Genomic DNA, 16,779 nt, shown 5'->3' with positions numbered 1-16,779 from the left:
ACATTCAGTTATAAAAGGACAAAACACAGGTAGCCAGATGGTGTTTCTGTGGTTTGTACTTTCCACAGCTTTTAGCAAATCATTCCAAGCAAATGTCAGGAACGGTCTCTAAAATTTAACCATCTTCCTCACTTGCTGCTCATTAATAATAAACTGAAATTAACATTTCACATAGTAATAGTGTTATTAACTGAAAAGAAATCAATTATCATTCATTTTGGGAGGGACACATTCCATGACTGTGTTACCATGAACTCAAGGAACAAAAACTTTAACAAAATTGACACAAACTCTGAAATATCATATGAAGTGAAGAGCATGGCGTTGGATACTGTATACAGCAAAGCAAACTGATTAGCATCAGGAATGAATTCACAGACATTTTCAAACTTCTACGCAATATAAAATAATATATTTTAGGCAGTGTGATACTGAGGGAAAAGTACTGTCACACTTCATCTTTGGGTCACTGGCAGCCCTGCACCAGGCGAGACAAGAGTTTTTGCACTTTTGTAAAGATAAGTTATGTAGATTGTAATAACAGTCAGTTTCGTACACATTACTCATTAAATACATGTATTAGGAGTGTGTTTTTAAGCTTAAAATTAATGATTTCCTTTTCCTTATGTACTACTCCAGAAAATGCGGAAAGCTCGTAAAGTCTGGTTTGTAGTCATATTTTTGTTCAACTTTTGGCACAGTAAACTTAGAGAATCCCATTTAATTGTTATTTTTTCCCTCCCGCAATTTCAGTAGAGTGTATCTATTCATCATTGAGTTTACATTTCTGTAAAATAGTGTATATCTTAAGCGGTTTGATTTAGAAAACTTTGCATCACTAGATTGTTTACATACAGTCTGCATACATTAAAATTTCATTAAAAGTTACATTCAACTGTCAATAAGTTAATTAACAGATCTGCAGTTTGTGAGTGCAAAGTTCATGTTGAAAGTGGAAATAATTAACTTTTTTTATCGTATGTCATACTCCTGAAAGACTAATTTACAGGCCTAATTTTGTGGCTCACACATAACGAAACTTCATTTAGTATAATGTGTGTTAAGTGATTTAATTCTATTTTAAGCATGTAATCTGTGTTGCAAAGAGTGATGAGTGTGGATGTTGCTGTAGGATAGTCAGAGAGGGAATGGTAAGTGTAGACTGTGGGTTGGAGTTTCATTTGGGTGACTGACTATTTAGGGAACTGACTGGAGAACTCAATGAGGGCTCTTGTACGGCTCTGCAAAAAACACAAGAAATCGCTGAACTGGAGACAAAGATTTGTGCCCTTCAATTTGAATCTGAACATGTGAAATTTGAACTAGACAGGTTGAAGGGGGAAAAAAGATCATATAAACTGGGTAAAGGTAACAATTAATGGGTGAAAGGTGAACAGTTCAACTTCTTCATCTGCACTGGAGGTTACAGTATTGAATAAATTTGATTTGTTACCTGAAGTAGGATGGGAAGAGCCTCATTCAGCTACAGGTTACAATATGGTACATTCAGCTACAGGTTACAATATGGTACAGCAGACTTCTAGCAAATAAAGTAAGTGTAGCTCAGTAGCAAAAGAGACTAGGAAGAACAGAGTCTTGCTGCTAAGTAGTAACTATGGGAGGGGTGTAGGCAGATGGTGCAGGACAAGTTAGGAAGAGCATACAGAGGTAGCAACTATACACGCAAAAATAAGATTTGTCAAGATCCTACAGTATCATAGCCAGCCCTGGATTAATACTGCTGTGAGCCATGTGAACAATGAGTTGAGCAGGCTGTTGCTGACTGAAATGAAATATCAAACGAGTACAGTGCCTGCTGCTACAATTGGGAGATAGGGATATATACAGCTGGTTAGATTACTTCATCAAAATATTAAGAGCACTGAATAATATGGTAGAAGAGCTTCTTGTCTGGAAAATTTAGAGAACTCTGAAAAGATTAACATCCTGCACCTATCTAAGTACCACCTAACTACAGGGTTAGACAATTCACAAACAGCAAGACAAGTACATTTTGTAGTGATCAGCACACAGAAGTGTGTGCTTATGAACTAATAATTAAAAACAGTTCACTTTTCATTTTCAATTGGAACTGTATATATATCACCCACTGGGAAATTTTGAAGTGTTTATGAGGAATGTGGATTCCTTATTATGCTATCTGTCAAAAAGCATTTTAGAAAGGATTCTGATAGGAAAAATGATCTAGAAACCTTATTTGGATTCTACAATTTGAGCTCAATAATTAACTTTCCAACATTGGTGGCAAAAAAAAAAAAATCACTGATACTAACCGATAATGTTTCCTTTGTTGAAGCTCAAAACAAGAAAATAACTGTTTACCCAGTAACATATGCTCTCTGATCATGATGCAAAGTTAGTTAGGATATGTAAAACAGTGCTTTAATTACTGATACTCCACAACAAATGTTTCTAATGATAGTTTACAAGAGATGACCTGGGATGAAATTTATAATGAACCAAATGCTAACATCAAAGTTAATCCAGTCCATGATAAATTCATATCATCATTTGAAAACAGCTTTCTGTATCAGGTTATCAGAAAGGACATTAAACAGCGATGTAAAAACCCAAGGATCACTAAAGACACTAAAGCAACTTGTGAAAGGGAAAAGGGGAATATGTCTGTCAGCAAGAACTAGTAGAGATCCTGCAGTAGTTGTAAACTACCAAAATCTACTCAAAATTAATAAAAAAAGGTTATTAAAAAATCGAGGAACATGCACATAATGTCAGAAATTGTTCTTTCTGACAACAAACTTAAAGTTATATGGAATTTACTGAAACAAGAGGCAGGACAACCAGCCATCAAAAAGGGTAACATCACAATCGACCTGAATGGAAAGGCTATAAATGGTGGGTCACAGCCAGCAGATATATTTAATAACCAGTCTTAAATATAAGAGAAATCATAGGGACAAATAGTTAGAGAGAAAAATCACACCAGTATGTTGAAAAAGCAACTCTCATAAAAATTCAACCATATGAATATATCACTTACTTCTTCTTCTGAAATCAAGAAAATTATATATTCTCCGCAAAATATGAGATGATCTTGTTTTGATTGTATTCTCAATAGAGTACTAAAGATTTGTTCCTATATATTAAGCCCTGCATTATCTGAAATATGTAAAGCATCACTAACTCCAAGCTATTGTCAAACCCCAACATAAGAAAAGTGATTAGGGAGATGTCAATAATGTTCCTGGACATTGAAAAAGCTTTCGACCGTCTTAGGCAAAACGGCCTTATATGCAAACTAAGCGAAGCTGGTTTCCTGGATGGACTCCTATGTCTCATACACTCATATCTCACGAACAGATGTTTCACCACCGACTTGCAGGGCAAACAATCGACACAACATGGTATCCAAGCTGGAGTACCACATGGAAGCCCATCTTGTTCAACCTGTACATTAACAACTTCCCAGCAACACAAAACATGACGTTAGCCATCTACATGGATGACACAGCCATCCTTGTGCAAGACTGGAAACCGTCGAACAGTAATTCACGAATTCAGACAGCACTCAGAACTGCCAAGCCTTAGTTGGAACGATGGGATACTAAAGTAATCGTCGACAAGTGTGAAACAGTTCTGTTCACAAGCAGACCAAAACTACTGCGCAGACATAAACTCTCTAGACATATAAAATTACATACATGCCCAATACATTTCCAAGAGAAAGTCAGATAACTCGGTGTCTGGCTGGACCGCACACTTACATGGAGGGACTACATCGAATACGTTGATAACAGAGCACACGCAAGGCTCAAACAAGTCTACCCAATGCTCAACAGGGAAAGTACACTGAATAGGAGAGTGTCGAGGTCCACATACATGACACTGATTAGAACTCTAGTGACGTATGCAGCTCCCGACTGGGGATATGCAGCTCCTATATACCTCCACCACCTGCAGATCATACAGAACAAAGTGCTACACATCATTATCAATGCTCACAATGAATACTGCCTTGAAACCCTCAAGGAAGTATTTAAAAAACACGCCACACACTACTAGGTAGGGCATAACCACCTATGGCAAGCTAACATTCACCAACAAGTGACTAACATCGGCAAGCCCCTGCATATCAGCAACGTTGACTGGATGTGCCAGCTGCCTTTAAAGCTGACCAACAAACTACAGCAGGGAAACTGACTAGCTCGACCACTACCGCACAAACAAATCGCCAACATCACCCTACGCTGTGCATCTGATATACGACCAATCAGACACAAAATGATCATGAACCTAACTGTTACAGATATGCTGACACTGACTGAGAGATCAACACCGGCACCCAGTGGCAGCTGCTGAGTTACAGCACTGTACAACATCAAAGGTATCGACATGCATGATACCCACTACTAACAAAGCCTACCCTTGCATGACCTCTTCCAGGCAGCAAGACATCCGCTACTGCTCTTACTACCCGACCTAACTATCGCAGAGGTCTTTCCCTTGGCTCTTGCCTTGGCACTTTTTTTCCTCTGCCCTTCAAACAGCTACCATGCATTTGACTTTCAACCCAAACTATCTCCAGATGAGCACGTGTTAATGGTTAACCTTAACCAGACGTACGCAAACATCACAGTAACCACAATGGGCAACACCTCATATTAGTGAAAACGAACCTTTACCCAGAGATGGCAGTAGACCTTTTGAATTGGCCATCATACCAGTGTGGGCATGGTGGGGCTCAACCTCTATATAAAAAAAGATGTCAATAACTACTGACCTGTTTCACTGCTGACATCATTTTCCAAAACTGATGAGAAGGTGATGTATTCTAGAACAGTAACTCACCTAAGCAACAATAATATCCTCTGCAAATTGCAGTTTAGATTTCAAAAGAGTTGCTCTAGCAGTTCAACCAATGTAGTCTGTGGACATAATTTTAACTGGTGAGAAATCACATATGGGGTTCCCCAAGGTTTAATCTTAGATCTATTATTGTTCCTCATAATGTAAATGATCCTCCATCTAGTATACAAGCTGAAGTACTAATTTTTGCAGAGAGCACAAATATTGTAATCAATCCAAGCATACATACAGCAACAGAGGAAATGGTAAACAAGGTTCTTAAAAAGTATCATTGACTGGTTTTCTACTAATAGCCTCAGTCTCAATTTTAAAAAACAGTATAATGTATTCACTTCTATAAATCTACGGGTACTACACCAATGACAGGTGTAACACACAGTGATGAAATAATGAATACGGTGGAAACTTTGAAAATCTTAGGTTTTCACATTGATGAAAATTTAAACTGGAAAACATTGGTTTTGGAACTTGTAAAACAAATAATTTCAGCCACATTTGAACTTCAAATTATTGCAAATCTTGGGGACAGACAAACCAGTATGTTGCCATATTTTGCATATTTTCACTCAATAATGTCATATGGATTAATGTTCTGGAGTACCTCATCTTTAAAAAAGAATACATGCTGTAAGGCTAAGTATTGCTCACCCACATTCATCTTGTAGGTGTGTATTTAAGGATTCAGCATTTTGGTTGCAGTGGCCAGAACCAGTTCTCATGTATGTCTGAGGTGTGTTTATTTGTGTAAATGTATGTTTTCTTTTCTTTTAATTTCTGAAGATGGTTTTGGCTGAAAGCTAAGCTTGTAACAGTCTTTTCATTGTCCCTGTCTGGAACTCAATGTGCCATCTTTACAGTGAATAGCAATCTACAGTTTCTAATATTGTTAATGTTCCACTGTTTATTTACGGAGTTAGGCATTCTGACTACTGCTTCACAATATATTTATCCCATTGTGAAGTTTGTTGTAAATAATCCAATGCAGTTCAAAAGGAACAATGATGTACATAATTGCAATACCAGATGGAAAAATGACATTCATTACTCCACATTAAGATTATCTTTAAGACAAAAAAAGGGTGCATATTGCTGCAACAAAAATTTCGGTTAACCTACAAAGTGATACAAAATGTCTGACAGACAAAAAAGTAATATTTTAAAACAAACTGAAAAAGTTTATCCTTGAAAATTCCTTCCATTCCGTAGGAATTGCTAACTCATGTCGGCATATTTTTTTAAAAACAATAAAAGAAACTTTATAAATGCGCATCAAGTAGCCATATTTACAAATTAATTTGTGATGTGAATGTAGAACAATTCTTTCAACATCATCATAATTAATGATGCAAAAGATCCAGGGAATATGAAACAAACTAAGTAGTTAACTAACTATTAATTACAGACAAATTCTTTTTGTGTGTGGCAGATGTGTTATGGTAAAGACATGCTCTGCTAGGGTTGAGAAACACAAGATTTAGATATAAAAATTACTGTAAACTTCAAACTGATGAACCTAACACAATCACTGGGAAAATGAAATTTCTGGACAAGGTGGGAATATCAACTGATGTGCTTCACTCAAAATGGGAATTCAGTTTACTTTCTAGTCTAAAAACAAGACTCATAATTGACAATAAGTTATTCAAATTGAAAATGGTGATTGTGATACTGACAATGGACTCAATAAAGAAGTTTTTAGGTCAACACTGTATGCAATGTCACCACCTACTTCTAAAAGTATTAAATAAAGCCAGAGGGCAATAAAATTTTATTGAATTTAATGACAGAATTCACAAAATGAATTTGAACTATACAGAGACATTGTTCAAAACAGAAACTCAGGCCAAAATCAGCAGTCAGTCACACTCTTTCATAAGCAGTCAAAAGGCAAAGTAAGAGAGAGTGAACGCTGTATAAAATAGGAAGAAGTGACAGCACAGGTAAAGACCACAATATTTATAGTCCATCAAATAAACTGAACATAAGAGCTTTCACTTTCCGCTGTTTATATCTGCGATTTTTAGTGATTTACTACATAGATAGCTTTTCTATATCTTTCATTTCAGCCTTTTTTTCCCCATACCATTTGAAGTATCCTTCACAAATGTAAACTTTATATGTATCTTTGATACACTTAAAGCTGATACATCTTTGATACTTCCCAGAGGAACCATCCCATCTGGAAACCCTAAATATCCACAATTTGAAACCTACCCGACACAATGCACTCCTCCATCTAACTGTGATCCACACCCACTGCTCCCAAATCATCCCCTGTTAAGTTTCCAGTTTCTTAAATTTGATCTGTGCCTCACCAACATTCCCCAAATCCCTCAACATCGAAACCAACCTCACACCAGCAGAAAGAAATGCAATCCACCTCATAAAAACTCATCCTGGCCTTATAATCTTACCTGCAGACAAAGGCTCCAGCACTGTGGTTATAACTCACAGCGAATACCTGGAGGATGGTCTAGCTGTCAGATACTTCCACCTAATACCCTTGCCCCTGGTGACTCCATTCTAAAAATTCGATAGCATTTACAGCCCCTTCTGTAATTCCTACATCTACCCCAGAAGATCTCCTACGTATCTCTCCTCACTCCCACCACTTCCTGCAATCCCACCTTGCACATACTTCATTAAGTACAACCACCGACAATGCTGCATTTTGACTGTTTACTACATCCCCACTGACAGAATCTCTGCATTTGTGGAACATGGCTTTCAGTTGTTACCTATAAACTACAGTTCTATACAAAAGACACAAACTACTCCTAATACCAACTCTGCACAGTTCCTGGTTTTTTACCATCCAGCACTACCCTTCTCTCTGTTCTTGATGCCTCCCTCTACATGAACATCTGCAATGCCTCTGCCCTTGCTGCTATTAAATACTAACTCTCCCAATGCCTGACTCACTACAAGTTTATAAACTCCTTCCTAGTCACCATGACCCCACTCACACTTACTTCTCCTTCGAAGACATCACCTAGAAAGAAATGCATGATACAGCAATGGACACCATCGTGGCATTATCCTATGCTAACCTGTTAATGGGCCATCTCAAGAAATTCTTCCTAAACACTTAGAATCTCAAACCCCTCATGAGGTTCATGTTTGTTCATGACATCTTCAAGATTTGTACTGTTGGTGAGAACACATTCCTCCACAACCTGAACAGCTTCTCTGCCATTCACTTCACCTGGTCCTCTCCAGCCTAACAGGTCACCTTCCTCAATGCTGACCATCGCCTCAAAGATAGCCACATCAGTATCTCCATCCACATCAAACCGACCAACCACCAACTATACCTCCACTTCGACAGCCGTCATCCTTTCCATACCAAAAAGTCCCTTCCGTACAGCCTAAACACCTGCGGTCACCAAATCTGTAGCAACAAGCAGCCCTCCTCCATGTATACCAAGGGTCTAGCTCAGATCTTCAAAGAACAAAATTACCCTCTTATCTTAACTTTATCCACAAACAGATCTCGCATGCCCTGTCTCACCAGACACTTAACATTCCCCACATACCCATTGTCCAGCCACTTCTCTCATGCTCTACTTCCACTCACAACAGGAGCAACTGAATCACATTCTCTGCTAGGTTTTCAATTAACTCTCATTTTGCCTTGAAATGAGATATATTCTCTTCGCCCCTTCCAAAGTGGTATTCCACTGCCCATGTAACCTATGCAACATGCTAGTCCATTCCTACTCCTCTCCTGCTCCCAAACCCTTGAATCATGGTTCCTATCCCTGCAATAGACTTAGATGCTGCACCTGAGCCATACATCATCCCACTGCCAGCTACTCCAGTCCTATCACAGGACCTCCCGTTCCACAGCCAATAGCATATGACCTATCAACCAAGCTGCAGCCACTAAGCCACATTCTACATGGACATGACAACTAACAAGCTGTCTGTCCACATGAAAGACCACTGCCAATCTGTGACCAGGAGACAAAGGCACTGCCCAGTTGTTGAAAATGTCACTCAACACAATGTGCTTCATTTTAACAACAACAACTACTCCTTGATAGCCTGTGCCATCCCACCAACACCAGTTTTCCTAAACTGCACAGGTGGGATCTCTCCCTTCAACATATCCTTCGTTCCTGTAACCCCCCTGGCCTCAGCCTTCACTTGTTTCTGTCCTCTACCTGCCTATTCCCTTTCCTGCTCTCACTCCAGTACTACACACACAGCCTATTCCACCAATGTACCTGAACAGTCCTTTCCCTTCTCTACTACTATCCTGTTCTCTTCCCCCTACCCCTTCTCCCCCTTCACCACCCCCCAGCCCCCTTCAGAGCACAACCTCCTGAGGCCACACCTAGCACTCCTCCCTGCCATCCCTCCTGCCTCACACCTCTTCTGTAACCCCATGATTCACCCCAGCAAGGAATGCTGCTTACATCAGAGCCTGGAAACAACAGAGGCCACAAGTACAAGTTGTGCTTGTGTGAATGTGAGCGTGTTTTCTGTTTCTGATGAAGAACTTAGTCCAGTAGCTGAATATATTTTTCATTTCCTTTTCATCATGCATGTATCTAACTCAATGCCTCATCTATGTGGTAAGTAGCAATCTTTTCTTTCCAGTTGTTGTTATTCTATCCAGGATTTTCCATTGTTTAACATGTTCTCATTTACTACTTCATGCTGCTATTGGAACTGTCTCAGACTCTGCTCTAAGTGTCAACATTCTCCTTTTCATTCTCAGAATACCTTACTTAGTCTTGTGTAACATGCCATAATTCTGTGGTAGAAGTTACGGACAAACTTGTCGCTTCAGTTCATTATAGAAATAATTTACAGACCAACGTAGGAGTCAAGGAAGACTGTCACTGTACAATGTTTGATTATATTTATAGGTTGTTGTGGTTATACTGTTGTAGAAAAGAGCAATAGGTGGAAAGGACACTGCTAATTTGGTGGTGACGAGTATCCCAACCAAGCAGTAAGCTGAGCAGCAAAGATACTAGAAGTTGCACGTGGCTCCTATCTCAAGTCACAGCAGCTCACCATGACAATTTGAAATTGCTAAAAATGCTAATACCACAGTTTGTTTACTTATTCTTACTGGTTCCCCAATGGTTTGAAGGTTTGAATGGGAAGTACAGTTTTGAAAGGGGAACAGCTTGTTGATAGTTGGTGATAGATCTGACCTCGCATTAACCAGATGTTAACAGAGTAAATCTGGGAGGGTGCTGCATGTTCACTGAAAGATGTGAAGGTACAGATATTGGGTGTTAATTTCTCAAAGATGTTCTGGATGTAAATTTTTGTCAGGCAGTCACAATCTTTAGTCAGTATTAAACCAAAGGGGAGATCTTACACAAATCATTGGTGATTAATAAGGTACAGATAAATAAATGAATCCATATGGATTTCTTCATGAATTTTCTGTGCACAAGACATATTCATTGTCATTTGTGGTTGTTGATTGGTGGAAATCTCTAACTAGTATGAGTCCAATTAGTGTTCCAGTATTCTGGGATAGTGGTCTGGCCCAGAATCCTCTCATGGTGAAGAGTGGTACCGTATTTACTCGAATCTAAGCCGCACCTGAAAAATGAGACTCGAAATCAAGGAAAAAAAAATTTCCCGAATCTAAGCCGCACCTGAGAGTTGAGACTCAAAATTCAAGGGGAGAGAAAAGTTTTAGACCGCACCTCCGAATCAAAACAAAGTTGGTCCATTGTAATATGAGACACAATTTAGGTCGAATGAATGACGATACAGCTGCAGTAGTTTGGTTCGAGACATAAGCTTAACAGTTAAGCTTTACCAGGTAGCCATTGCTATGTGTCAGGCGCTCCGTCCGTATTTATACGGGTACCCTTCCTTTTTCACGTGCTTCGTCTGGTTTGAATTGATTGCTTATTTTTCTTTGATCTGTTAAGTGCCGTTCTCTTTGTTATACGTGTATACGTCACTCTAAGCTGAAGATGCATTACTGTACTGTGTCATGCATTGTTTGTCGCATTCTGATAATGAGTGTTTACGGCCTGTCGCCGCTCGCGGCATGGCTTGCTTTTGTGCGTGCTACCGCCGCTTTTTTTTCTTTAAGAGAGAGAGAGAGAGAGAGAGAGAGAGAGAGAGAGAGAGAGAGAGAGAGAGAGAGAGGAATCGTCTCATTAGCGAAACAATGGCAAGAAACTGCTATTTGTTGTTACTTACACTGCTGCTTTCTTTGATAATGATCAACAAGAACCAAATAATAGACTGCGTTAGAGATCGAGAGTTTAGCGAAAATTTTTCTCTGTTTGAAAATCTTTGCAGACACCTCTTTAGTACATTACATTCTGCACAGAAATTAGAGTCATCTTAGGTTTAAAAATCTAGTCAATTGCCGTGCTTTATTTCTGACTGTATCACTACTATGCATAAGAATAATAGGAATATAAATATGATATGTATATTCTTCCGCATTTGCTGTTGTCTCACTCTAGTTTCGTAGTTTATTAGGCAGACAGAATTTAAATGAGATAGCAGCAAACACGAAAGAATACGTGGCAAAATGTTTATATTTGTATTACTCTTATGGTGAAGAGAATACTGCATGTGATTCACAATTCATAAAAGTTCCTATTAGCAACCATCTCTTCTCACAGGTAGGAAAAAATTCAGAACGTAGAGTTGGCCATATTGACAAACATCCCTAACAGTCTTGCCAGTCGGATTTTCGTAGTACATTGAAATGCTGCAACATTCGAAGATGAACAATACGGAATTTGTATTTACTTCGATGGATAATGTATGAAAATGCAGTGGTCGAAACTCGGGGCGGAGGAAAAAAAGCTCGTCTTCCGCCTTTTTTTTTTTTTTAATTTATTTACTGACGCAGAGGTTTTGGCGCCGGCATTTATCTTTGTGCCTGCAAAGCATGCCTGTGTAGCGCTACATATATTCGACGGCAGAAGTTATTGTGGCGGCAGCTACCAACATTTTTTCAGAACTTCCGCTTACTTTGCACTCGATTCTAAGCCGCAGGTGGTTTTTTGAATTACAAAAACCGGAAAAAAAGTGCGGCTTAGATTTGAGTAAATACGGTATCTGCTTGTATTGTGGGAATTGATTGTATGGTTGTTGCATTGAGTGTGCAGTTATGACTCCCCCATATTTTACTACAGGAGCTTCTACAATTCTTTACCACTGCAGAACCTTAATTCTAATACAGCATAACTGGCCCATAACTATGCAAAGATTCACACATAGTTTCATTGCGTACTTTCATGCCATCAGTGAACCACTAATACAAGCCACAAACAGCATTATCAACCACTTGAAGGAAAAATCTGTGTCGAGTGTCTTAGGTGTTTGTCACTTTATAGTGAATGTCTTAGTCAGGGGCCAACACCCAATGAAGCTCAGATATTTGCTTACTATCATTACATGTAGGACGAAAGTGGCAGTGGCAACTTTTTTGCAGTTCTTAAGAATCTGACTAGTTCCTTCAGGGCACACAGACAATCATGTACGTCACCAGTTGAATGTATCGACATTTAAAGAAATAAAGAACTTGTTTTTATATTTAAAAAAATCAGAGTTACCTAACTGCTTCATTTTTCCCCATTAAAATATTGAAAGAAAACATTAATTTTAGTCTCATGATCTATTTTGAATACTCATGCAACTAGTAGAAGGATAACATTAAAAGGAAAAGAGAAAATGTAATCGAAGTATATGATGAATAGGACTTAACAAGAAAGGCTTTGTACTAATATCTATAATGGTTACAATTGCAAAATATTAGGAAATATTGTACTGCTGAGAAAATTTAGAGCTCACTGCTGAGTAACTGGTTTTCTTTTGCATAAGAACAATTCTAATAACATTAATGAGAAGTGATCAATAAGATGGCACAAAAGAAATGTTAATTATGGTAAGTAAGTATGCATGAGGTACTAGGTACCTATTAATGCAAGACTATTGAAAGATATATTATTTGCATGATTAATTTATAGGAAATATCAATCACAAGAATGAAAATTGCTCCTATCACAGAATAAAAAAGGCAACTATGTCTTGGACAGAGTTAGTGACATAAAAAGAAGGGAACTAGTTTTTTGACTCACTGGCAGCTTTGAATACATTTAAATTAAAATATCTTGACATATTAACACATTTTTATGAGGCAATCCTACTTCCCCAGAGGAGTGAGTTCTCTTAGCTGCAAGGTGTTGGCACACCTGTATCTTGCAATTTATAGGTCCTGATCATGCGTCCAAAAACCAGATTTGCCAGCCATAGTAAACAACACACATCACACGTTTGATGAGAATACATGTAATAGCTAAATAATCTTTTCTTGGGGGGCGGGGGATTTCTAGGGGTGGATTTGTTTCTGGAGAGACACAAAAATCATTTTTTGATTTCTGGGTGGAGGGGGGGTTTGAGGGGGAGGTTGATTTTTTTTCTCTGGGGAGACTATTTCTCCTCTGAAACCCAACCCCTGGTACATGTGTGGTGGGGAGTGTAATAACAAATACACACAATTTTTTTGCTTCCAGAGTGTGGGATGTATCTATAACCCGAGGGTGGGAGTGTATCTATAACAGGACGTATCCCAGAGTGGGGATGCTTTCATTCTAAAGTTTAATGTCACGTTGTATCATATGGCATGATATGACGAACACCATGTTGGATGAAGTGTTGGTATGTGTCATATTATACAGTATGACACCATATACTATGTTACTTTACTTCACATGATGCGTTATATTGCATGACATGGATACTAATACTAACAAGTAAGGAAGCACTAATATGTCAAGATGTTTTGATTTAAATGTCTTTAAAGCTGTCAGATAAGTCAAAAAGCTAGTTTGCTTCTTTTACACACCTGACTGCCCAGGACACACATGCCTAGCTTTGTGCTATGATAGGAGCTTTTTATTCGGGTTTGCAACTTTTACTCTACCCTAATTTTGACACTAAACACCACAGTTTGGCAAGAATTGTATATTTTTGATGACTCAGGCAACAAGTGATTTGGAACAGGTTTTTTATTGTATTTTGCACCATGTTGCCTGAGTGGGGCGTCATTAGTCTCCATCCCCTACAGTTACCTATTTGGTATAGTTGAATCTGACCAATATAGCTTACTGTGTTCTCTGAGCACACAAGTCTCACCACCACATAAAGCTCACATGCCTGCAGGAGGTTTTTTCCTTTTATTTTCTTTATTTTTTTTTCAGGCTCTTCTTTTATTATATTGTTTTGTATTTTGTAAATTTTTAAATTTTGTTTAATTTTTTACTGTTGGTTTTTGGATTAGGGACTTCAGCTTATAAATTGTAGGATGCAGGTGTGCCAAGGTCATGCAACTAAGAGGACACACTGCACTTGAGAAGTAGGGTTTACTCACTAAAAAAAGTGCAAATATGTCAAGATTCCTTTATTTAAATGTCTTTGAAGCTGACAGATGGGTCAAAAAAACTAGTTCTCTTCTTTTACATCACTAACTCTGCCTAGGGCATATTTCCTTTTTTGTTCTATGATAGGAGCACACTAATTCAGCTAAGATCCTAATGAAGTTGGATTTTTGAAAGCAAGTTTTTAACTTTATCATAAGAATGCATTTTTTATTTATTGATTCGCTTTAAACCATTTCCATGCATTCAGTTCATGGAAGAACAAATTTTATGTGCTATATTTAACTCAACTTTAAGCCATCATATTTTAATAATGGATAAAGATTATTTTATAAAAAAATCTCATTTCTACTTGATCCCTATATCTATCCTCACAGGAAGTTTGAAAACAAACTTACACAAGTTTAAACTACAGAAGTAGCGTGCTTCAAAACCTGCCACAAAAAAGAAGTTGTTTTTCATGGATATCTCTAGGAGGAAAAGCATGGTGAAGAATTTGACTTGTGCAAGGCCTCAGAAATATTACAGAGAAGACATATTTTTACTCTTTAGTAAAGCACACAATGGTATGAATATTTGTTCATAGATATCCATTATAACTGGTAGATACCTTTTGAGTTGAAGGACACAAAAGGGAGGTAATAACTGAGTGAGGTCTATCACCCTTGTCGTTCAATATGTACATGGAGCAAACAGTAAAGGAAACTAAAGAGAACTTTGGAAAGAGACTTATACTTTCTGGGGAAGAAAAAAATTTAGGGTTTCCTGATGACATCAAAATTCTGGGAGAAACAGCAAAGAACTTGCATACTGTATGAAAAAGAGAATGTAGATGAATGTTAACAACAGTAAAATGATGATGATAGAGTGTAACCGAATTAAATTAGGTGATGCTGAGGGAGTTAGATAAGATAATGAGACCCCAAAAGTAGTACATTAGTTCTGCTGTTTGAGAACCAAAGTAACTAACAGGAGAAGTGAAATGTTATAAAATCGAAAGTAGCAATAGTACGAGAAGCTTTTCAAATGAGGTGGAGGTGGAGGTGTACGCAGATAAAATAATCTTTATAGAGGTACTGACTGAAGTCAACTAAAAGAAGGGATAGATTGAGAAAACACTTTTTAAGGTATCAATGAATGGTTAATTTGGTAATGAGGAAACTTGTGTCAGGCAGAGAGGAAAGGGGGGGGGGGGGGGGGGGGGCAGTGACAGAGGGAAACCAATGCCTTACTACAGTATGCAGGTTCAGACAGATGTAGGCTGAAGCCATGCAGAGATGAGACATACAGGACAGATTAGCGAGGAGAGCTGCAACAATCTGTCTTCAGACTGAAGACCACCTCAACACACATCTTTGGTGTATCATCATCATCATCATCATCATCATCATCATCATCATCTGATTTGCACTTAGACTTGATCATCATCATCATTTAGGCCACCTGCACTTTTCCTAGTACACTGAGGGGGTACACAGCAGAGCCAATTTTGAAATGCAATTTTCATTCATTCTCATTCATTTACTCTTTCCTTCTTTCATTACATTCCATTTATCTTTTCAAGAATGAGAACTCTAAGGAATGTGGAATATGTCAAGTTAGAAACTAACAAAAGAGAGATTCAGATAAATCTGTACACACTGCTAACAAAAAAATATCACTATATTGCTTAATGTTATTGTCATAGGCCAGCTAAGTGTAACATAGTTAATTTGGAAGAAAGCTGCCACTTCAAAAAAGCTGCTGCTTCTTCACTTATACCAAATAAATGCTATTTATTTTCTATTGTTAGCTTAATATTTACTAGACAAAACCTATTTTTCCCCATACCACCAAGAAATCCTTCATTCACACATAATCCTCCTCTATGGGAAAGAAAACATGGTGCAGCATTTAATGTCTAAGGAATTTATGCATTAAGAAGGCTAATTTATCAAGTCGTCTAGGCTCCCAACTACACTGCCATATTGAGAAACTAAGTTTCACACTTCGCTGCTGTGAGACACCTTATCCACACTGCTGCAGCCAAGAGAATATTTTGCCATGCTAGTTTCATCTTGCTGCAAGAGAGAAAACATTACACCAGGAAGATGCTGGATACAAATTGTCGCATGTTTATGGCAATCCACCTATAACTGATGAAGTCACTTTCAGTTTTGGACTGGGTCTAGAATGAAGCACTCACAGTAGCACAACAGTCATCACAGAGGCAAACTGTGGATAGGCAGAAAGGGCAATTCAGCCAGATTTTACAACAACAACATGGAGCAAAATCTAAATCTTAACTGCATCATTGTCAACATGACAGTAACAAACGATGACACAAGTGCAATGGTTTCACTTTACAAGGGTCCTAACTTTTCACCATCACCACCGAGTCTGTCTCTCTAACATAATAAGTGGTGTAGAACAGGCAGTTTGCAAGACTCCCAGAGAAACTTCAGAAGAAATTTAGCGAGAAACGAGCCGCATTTCAAAAAACTGAAATACTAACTCTAAACATGAAAATAGCTGAGCGCAATGGCCTTTGTGAGCTCCACAATGACCT

At 38.2% G+C, this 16,779-nt stretch overlaps 1 protein-coding gene across 1 annotated transcript in view; it reads right to left on the bottom strand.

Moving 5' to 3' along the window:
* The window catches only part of LOC124803212 (DNA-dependent protein kinase catalytic subunit-like), a 561,762-nt gene that overhangs the window by 321,709 nt on the left and 223,274 nt on the right, over positions 1-16,779 (bottom strand). The window lies entirely within an intron of this gene.

Source organism: Schistocerca piceifrons, chromosome 1 (assembly GCF_021461385.2).
Source record: "Schistocerca piceifrons isolate TAMUIC-IGC-003096 chromosome 1, iqSchPice1.1, whole genome shotgun sequence".
In the NCBI taxonomy this organism is placed as follows: domain Eukaryota; kingdom Metazoa; phylum Arthropoda; class Insecta; order Orthoptera; family Acrididae; genus Schistocerca; species Schistocerca piceifrons.
Note: the sequence above shows the minus strand (reverse complement) of the source record. Positions and strands in the feature narration are given on the sequence as shown.